Raw genomic sequence first — 9,399 nt, 5'->3', positions numbered from 1 at the left:
GTGCAGGCACTGAGTCCTAGCGATAGTCCTGGAGGCAAAAAAGGAAGGAAGGAAGGAAGGAGGAAAGAAAGAAAGAAAGAAAGAAAGAAAGAAAGAAAGAAAGAAAGAAAGAAAGAAAGAAGGAAAGAAAGAAAGAGAGAGAAAGAAAGAAGGAAGGAAAGAAATTATGCTATCTCCCCAGCTCACTCCTAAAATCTTATACTATTGTAAACCAGTGTTAAATCAATAAATTAAAAAAAAAAACACCTTTAGAACAATAAAATAAAAATAGGGGGCCAGGTGGTGGCACACCTTGTTATAATGTGTCAGGACCCAGTCCAAGTAGTGCAGGCACAGAGCTTCAGCAATAATCCTGGAGGCAAATAAATAAATAAATGCAATTTAAAAGAGGGGGCTGGGGGGAGTTTCAGGTGAGAGTTATCCCCACCTGCAGGGGGAAGCCTTTGCCAGTGGTGAAGCAATGTTACAGATGTCTCTGTTTCTCTCTATCTCTTTACTTCTCCCTTCCTTCTCAATTTCTGGCTGTTTCTAATCCAATAAAGATAAAAAGAAAGACAACGAGAAAGAGAGAGAAAGGGAGGGAGGAGGGAAAGAAAAGAAAGAAGGAAATAAATAATAAAATAAATTATATTGTAAAGGACTCATGACTAAAATTTCAAATGGAAACTATGAAATGTCTGGTTTTAGATAGCAGAATAGTTATACAAAGACACTCTCATGCCTGAGGCTTTGAAGTTCCAGGTTCAATCCCCTACACCACCATAAGCCAGAGATGATCAGTGCTCTGGTAAAAACAAAAACAAAACAAAACAAAACAAAAAGTCTGGTTTTATTCACTCAGATGATTCATAATTGTATAATTTTACCTTCAGATAGTATTACTCAAAATTATTACTTTTTCCCTCCATAGTACTACTCAACTCTAATTTATGGTGAGACTTAGAGATTGAATCTAGAATCTTAGAAGTCCAGACATGAAAGTCATAACCATTAAACCTAGCCATTATGCCATCTCCCTGGCTCTGTACAAAATTAAATTTGTATTGACCTAAATACTAAATATTTAATAATTAATTTTTAAACAGTTTATTAAAAATATTTTTTAGTATTTTATTTATTTATATTTCTTAGAGAGATGCAGAGAGAGAAAGACACAGTGAGAAACACCAGAGCACTGTTCAGCTCTGGCTTATGGTGGTGCGGGGGACTGAACCTGGGACTTCGGAGCCTCAGGCATGAGAGTTTCTTTGCATAACCATTATGCTACCTACCCCTGCCCTAAACAGTTTATTTTAATGAGAGAGATACAGAGAGAAAAAAAAAGAGAAAAAAAGAAAAATAGAAAGGAAGGAAGAAAAAGAAGAAAGAAAGGAAGGAAGGAAGGAAGGAAGGAAGGAAGGAAGGAAGGGAGGGAGGGAGGAAGAACGAAAGAAAGAAAGAAAGAAAGAAAGAAAGAAAGAAAAGAAAAGAAAAGAAAAGAAAAGAAAAGAAAAGAAAAGAAAAGAAAGAAGGAAAGAAAGGGGGAGTCAGGTGGTAGCACAGCAGTTTAAGTGCACGTGGCACAAGGCGCAAGGACTGGTGTAAGGATCCTGGTTCAAGTCCCCGGCTCCCCACCTGCAGGGGAGTCGCTTCACCAGTGGTGAAGCAGGTCTGAGTGTCTATCTTTCTCTCCCCCTCTCTGTCTTCCCCTCCTCTCTCCATTTCTCTCTGTCCTATCCAACAATGACGACAACAACAACAATAAAAACAAGGGCAACAAAAAGGAAATAAATAAATAAATAAAAATGATGAAAGAAAGGAGGAAATAAATGAAGGGAGGGAGGGAGGGAGGAAGGAAGGAAGGAAGGAAGAAAGAAAGAAAGAGAGAGAGAGAGAAAGAAAGAAAGAGAGAGTCAGGCGGTAGCACAGTGGGTTAAACGCACATAGCACAAAGAGCAAGGACCAGTGTAAGGATCTGGGTTGGAGCCCTGCTCCCCACCTGCAGGGGAGTCACTTCACAAGTGGTGAAGTAAGTCTGCAGGCGTCTTTCTCTCCCCTCTCCCCTCTCTGTCTTCCCCTCCTCTCTCCATGTCTCTCTGTCCTATCCAACAACAACAATAATAACTACAACAATAAAACAACAAGGGCAACAAAAGGGAATAAATAAATAAATAAATAAATAAATAAGGAAGAGACTAGGGTCCTGCTCAACTCTGGCTTATGGTGGTACTGGGGACTGAGCCTGTGACCTTTGATGCTTCAGGCATAACCATTATGCTGTTTCCCATAATTCACTATGCCTTGAATTAATTTTTCTTAAGACTTTCAAATTTTTATAAAACAAGCATATTTCCAGAGTTAACAGAGAATCATACAGCTGACTGTTTTCACCTGCTTACCTTCAAATGAGCTCACATTATCTTGACTAGGCCCTCCTCCACCATCATGCTCCAGGACCTGAACCCCTCTCTACCTCCAACACAGGGAGTCTTTACTTTAGTGCAATACATCAAACCCAGTCCAAGATGTACTTTGTGTTTTCTGTTCTTGTGTCTCATCTTCTATTTATGAGTGAGGTAATTCTTATTCATCTTTCTCTTTCAAGCTCCACCCAAGATTAGGTGAAGAAAGTGAATTTACCATTTTTATAGCTGAGTAATATTCCAATGTGTATATATATATGACAACTTACTCAGTAGCTCGCCTGTTGTGGGATACTCATCTAATTTTTGACAAGGGGCCCAAACCATTAAATGGAGAAAAGAGATTCTCTTCAACAAATGGTGTTGGAAAAATTGGGTTGAAACATGCAGAGGAATGAAACTGAGCCACCTCTTTTCTTTTCTTTTAAGACTTTTTAAAAAAATATATTTATTTTATTTATTTATTCCCTTTTGTTACCCTTGTTGTTTTATTGTTGTAGTTATTATTGTTGTTGTCGTCGTTGTTGGATAGGACAGAGAGAAATGAAGAGAGGAGGGGAAGACAGAGAGGAGGAGAGAAAGACAGACACCTGCAGACCTGCTTCACCGCCTGTGAAGCGACTCCCTTGCAGGTGGGGAGCCGGGGTTCGAACCGGGATCCTTATGCCGGTCCTTGTGCTTTATGCCACCTGCGCTTAACCCGCTGCGCTACAGCCCAACTCCCTGAACCACCTCTTTTCACCAGACACAAAAGTAAATTGCAAATGGATCAAGAACTTGGATGTTAGACCAGAAACTATCAAATACTTAGAGGAAAATATTGGCAGAACTTTTTTTTTACATCTAAATTTTTCTAAGAAATTTTTTTATTTATGTATTCATGAGAAAGGTAGGTGGAGAGAGAGAGAAAGAACCAGACGCTACTCTGGCACATGTGCTGCTGGGGCCTGAACTCAAGACCTCATGCTTGAGAGTCCAGTGCTATATCCACTGCACCACCTCCTGGACCACTTCCATCTAAATTTTATAAGCATCTTCAATGATACAAATCCAATTGCAAAGAAGAATAAAACAAAACAAAACAAAACAAACAAAAGCCCCAGTGGGACTACATCAAACCGAAGAGCTTTTGCACAGCGAAAGAAATCACCACCCAAACAAAGAGACCTTCCACAAAATGGGAGAAGATCTTTGCATGCCAGACATCAGACAAAAGTCTAATAACCAAAAAATGTAATATTTATCTTACATTTAAAAAATTTAAAATATTTTATTTATTATTGGATAGAGACAGAGAGAAACTGCGAGGGGAGGGGAGATAGAGAGGGAGAGAGACAGACACTTAACAGCACTGCTTCACCACTCATGAAGCTTTCCTCTTGCAGATGGGGTCCAGGGTCTTGAACCTTGGTCTTTGCACACTGTGATGTGTGCGCTTAACCAGGTGTGTCACCGCCTAGCCCTTATATAAATATTACATTTTCTAATTGGATAGGGCAGAGAGAAATTGCAGGAGGAGGGAGAGATAGAGAAAAAATAGACACCTGCAGACCTGGTTTACTGCTTGTGAAAAGACCACTTTGCAGGTGGGGAGCCAAGGGTTTGAACCAGGATCCTTGAGCTTAGTATTATGTGCACTTAACCCAGTGTGCCATCACCTAGCGCCCTGATAACCAAAATCTATAAAAAGCTCACTAAACCCATCAACAAAACAAACAAATGACCCTACCCAAAAATAGGGAGAGGATATGAACAGAATATACACCACAAAAGAGATCCAAAAGGTCAACAGGTATATATATATATATATATATATATATATATATATATATATATATATATATATATATATGTTCCAAGTCATTGATTGTCAGAGAAATGCAAAGAAAGACAACAATGAGATACCACTTCAGTCCTGTGAGAATGTCATACATCAGAAAAGGTAGCAGCAACAAATGCTGGAGAGGTTGTGGGGTCAAAGGAACCCTCCTGCACTGCTGGTGGGAATGTAAATTGGTCCAACCCCTGTGGAGAGCAGTCTGGAAAACTCTCAGAAGGCTAAAAATGGACCTTAGCTGTAACCCTGCAATTCCTCTCCTAGGAATACATCCTAAGGAACCAAACACACCCATCCAAAAAGATCTGTGTATATCTATGTTCATAGCAACACAATTTATAATAGCCAAATAAAACATTTTAAGGTTCAATGCTCTACCAGTTGGGTTATATCCCCAGTTACTAAATGAAGTCTTTAATTCTAACTTATGGAGCCAGGCGGTAGCACAACTGGTTGAAAGCACAAGGACCCGGGTTTAACCCCCCTGTGCCCACCTGCAGGTGAAAAGCTTTACAAATAATGAAGCAGTGCTGAAGGTGTCTCTCTGTCTCCCTCCCACTCTATATGCCCCCTTCCTCTTGATTTCTGGCTATCAAGTAAATAAAGATTTTTAAAAATCCTAACTTATGAGGGTTTCTGTAGGATCCCTGGAATTTTTCTTTTTTCTTTTTTTTTTTTTTTTTTAATATTTATTCCCTTTTGTTGCTCTTGTTGTTTTATTGTTGTTACTAACGTCGTTGTTGAATAGGACAGAGAGAAATAGAGAGAAGAGGGGAAGACAGTGTGGAGGGGGAGAAAGATAGTCACCTGCTGATCTGCTTCACCTTGCTTCACCCCTGCAGATGGGGACCTGTGAGTTCAAATCGGGATCCTTATGCTGGCCCTTGTGCTTTGCGTCACCTGCGCTTAACCCACTGTGCTACTGCCTGACTCCCCCTGGAACTTTTCATAAGGTTTGTTCTTTGTCCTGATAAAAAGAGAGAGATTAAGCTAATAAGGCCTATTTAGTATATACAATTATATGGGAAACATTGTCAAATAACAGTACTAAATCTTTCTGTTGGATTTGTGCTTTGAGCCATGTGTGCTTAACCTGCTGCACTACCACCCAGCCCTACTCTGTTGGCTTTGTACAAGCATTAGTAGAAATGCTTATTAATAGAAACCTATTGGGCTGGGGGTAGATAGCATAATGGTTATGCAAAGAGATTCTCCTGCCTGAGGCTCCAAAGTCCCAGGTTCAATCCCCCACACCACCATAAGCCTGAGCTGAGCAGTGCTTTGGTAAAAAACAAACTAACAAAAAAACCCAAACCTAGAAATGACCTGAAATTCCTAGAAGTCTTCTATATCCTAGTAAAATGTTATAACATTTAATTCCATTTATTTGTAAATATTTTGTTTTATTTATTTGGTAGAAACATAGAAATCAGAGTAGGGCACCAAAGTAAAAACCCTGGGGTGAGAGTGAGGGTGGATAGTCAGCTTCCAGTAGCGGCAGGGGGGTGGGGGGTGGGTGGGGGGGGGGGGTTGGGTGGGATGGGACACAGTCTTTTTTTGGTGGTGGGAATGGTGTTTACGTACAGTCCTATTAATTTCCAGTCATATAAATCACTATTAATATGAGAGGGGAAAACTGATTGTATGTCTCAAACTTTTTAATGTACAGACTGAATATTTTTAATACATAGGCTGAATCTTTGATATGTTGACTCTCTCAAAAGCCTAGACCAGGAAGAACAGAAGCAAATGGTGGCACAGCTATAAACAAATAATGTCAAAGGACATAAATTATGGTGATGTTGAGTATTATACAGCAAATCCCAGCAAAGGGATTTTTCAAAGTTAACCCAATTACCAAATAATGTGATTATAACAATAACTATCTATTGTCTTCTTGAACCCTAAGACAGCAGGAACCTTACATTTATAGAGCCTATATTTCCTTACATTATAGAGCCTATATTTCCCCCAGTCCTGGAACCTCTGGGGTGGGGCTTACTTTCCTGCATGCTTCTCTCAATTCATTCCAAATAATATTGCATCGCCGATCCCAAACTAAGCAATGAATATCACCTCAGCATGCTTCACTTCAGACTGTGTCCAGAGACTTCAGGTGTGGAATGACAACCCTTCATCCTCATCACTCGGGTGAGACCTTTCCTTTCATGGTATTCTCTAATCCATTCCAGGAGGCTCACTTCCTAACAAAGTCCCAAAACCTAGATATAGACCAGGTCCGTGAGATAGAGCCTATGTTCACACATATCCATAAACTAGGGCAAAATATATACCCTAAAAGTACATAATCTGCAGTGAGTCAGTATAAAGTTCCTAATGAAATAGTATCTAATTAGACTTAGATTCCTTCCTCACCTACTTCCTATTACAGTTCTCTCACTCACTCCAAAGCTAACCTTAGCAAAGCAAGGACTGCAAAAGCTGAATAAGGGCAAGAGACTGGCATCCTTTAATGATGACTCTTCAGTTACTATCAAGTGGCAAACGCTAGAAGAAGAAGTTACTATCAGGCCATTCCACCAGCTGGGGCCCTATTCGGGGAGTCCTGAGATTCCCAAACAGACATGATGGACCTAGACCTCAAATAAATCCCTCTCTCCATTGCTAAGGGTCATCTCTGTCAGGAACAACAAAATAGTCCCCTTTGTGGGCCCCACATAGGTCTTGGCCCTCAACTTGGATCAGCAATGGTAGAGAATGTTCCGTCCTCCGAAGGGAAGATGGACAACATACTCTATGCTACACCTGAGGAAGATGGGTCAATACTGGGGCAGCATGGAATGTTCCTACTCATGACCACAGAATGTGAGCTCAGATCTACAGGAATGCAGAAGTCACATAGGTTCCTAAGCTGAATATGGGCCCCAGATCACATCAAATTGATGGGGTTTAAAGTAATATTTATACCCCTTTCCCATATTAGGGAGCTACTCTCTTCCCTGATCCAGCTTTCTGTCCCTTTTCCAGCCATGACATCACCTCCCCAGACAATAACTTGGATCCACATGCATATCAGATTTCAGGCTCAGAGGGAAAAAAAATAAAAAGAAAAACTAGTATAGCTACAGACCCTTTGAAATATAACTAAAATATGCCTACTAGCTATCTACAAAATGGAAGACCCTCCAACTCTTCATCTGTACTATTCCAGCCTTTAGGTCCATGATTGGTCAACAATTTGTTTGGCTTTGTATGTTAACTCTCTTTTCAGCCACCAGGTTCCAGTTGCTAGCATGATGTTGACCAGACTTCCCTGGACAGACAACTCCACCAATATGTCCTGGAGCTCAGCTTCCCCGGATCCCTTCCCCACTAGGGAGGGAGAGAGGGAGGCTGGGAGTATGGATCGACCAGTCAATGCCCATGTTCAGCGGGGAACCAATTACAGAAGCCAGACCCTCCACCTTCTGCATCTTACAATGACCTTGGGTCCATACTCCCAGAGGGATAAAGAATAGGAAAGCTATCAGGGGGAGGGCTTGGGATACGGAGATCTGGTGGTGGGAATTATGTGGAGTTGTACCCCTCTTATCCTATAATTTTGTTAATGTCTCCTTTTTTAAAAAAAATATATAAAAGAAACAGAAATCAAGAGAGAAGAGAAAGACTGTGAGGGAGATAGAGAAGGAGACACCTGCAGCACTGCTCCACCACTCATGAAGCTTTTCTCTTGCAGGTGGGGACTGGAGGCTTGAACCTAGTTCTTTGCATATTATAGCAAGTGCACTCAATCAAGTGAACCATCAACTGTCCCTTTAATTCCATTTCTTATCTTGAAATTTATTATGTCATTAGATATAACCAGATTCTCTTATTGATTGTAGAAACTCTCACCTGATCTTTAACCTTAATCATTTGCTTTTATTGAGGAAATTTTTTACAAGACTATTGTTGTCTCAAGGGTACAATTTCATACCTCCCAAGACATGTGCCGGAACACCTCACATACCACCTACGTGCCTTCCCCTTAACTGTGGGCACTAAACCCCCAGACTGCCACTTCTCCTCTTCCTTCTCCTCCTCCTTTGTCTTCTCTTTGTTCTCCTTTTAATTTTTTTAATAGTGATTTAATATTGGTTTACAAAATTACAAGATAACAGGGGTACAATTCCATACTAGTCCCACTGCCAGAGTTCTGTGTCCCCATTCCTTCCACTGGAAACTGCAGTGGTTCTCCCAAGGTCACAGATATGGGCTGACCATTATTTCTATAACTATCTGTCTGTCTATAGACATTTTTGCCCATTTTTTCAATGGTCCTGCCTTTTCTTCCTTTCTTTTTAAAAAAATTTATGTGAGTCGGGCAGTAGCACGGCGGGTTAAGCACACGTGGCACAAAGCGCAAGGACCGGCATAAGGATCCCGGTTGGAGCCCCCATCTCCCCACCTGCAGGGGAGTTGCTTCGCAGGCGGTGAAGCAGGTCTGCAGGTGTCTCTCTTTCTCTCCCCCCTCTGTCTTCCCCTCCTCTCTCCATATCTCTCTGTCCTATCCAACAACGACGACATCAATAATAACTACAACAATAAAACAGCAAGGACAACAAAAGGGAATAAGTAAATATAAATAAATAAATAAAATAGACTTCTCTTTAAAATTTTTTAAAATATTTATTTATTTATTTTCCATTTTGTTGACCTTGTTTTTGTTGTTATTGTAGTTATTATAGTTGTTGTTACTGATGTCGTTGTTGTTGGATAGGACAGAGAGAAATGGAGAGAGGAGGGGAAGACAGAGAGGGGGAGAGAAAGACAGACACCTGCAGACCTGCTTCACCGCTTGTGAAGCGACTCCCCTGCAGGTGGGGAGCCGGGGGCTCGAACCCAGATCCTTACGCCGGTCCTTGTGCTTGGCGCCACATGCACTTAACCCTCTGCGCTACCGCCCAACTCCTTCTTTTAATTTTTTTTTTATTATCTTTACTTGATAGAGACAGCCAGAAATCAAGAGGGAAGGGGGTGATAGAGAGGGAGAGAGGTAGAAAGACACCTGCAACACTGCTTCACCACTTGCAAAGCTTCCTCCCTGCAGGTGGGAACCATGGACTCGAACCTGGGTCCTTGCACACTGTAACGTGTGCGCTCAACCAGGTGTGCCACCACCCCGTCCCCCTTTTCTTCCTTTCTTTTTTTTTTATATTT

This window comes from Erinaceus europaeus, chromosome 19, assembly GCF_950295315.1.
Source record: "Erinaceus europaeus chromosome 19, mEriEur2.1, whole genome shotgun sequence".
Taxonomy (NCBI): Eukaryota; Metazoa; Chordata; class Mammalia; order Eulipotyphla; family Erinaceidae; genus Erinaceus; species Erinaceus europaeus.
Note: the sequence above shows the minus strand (reverse complement) of the source record.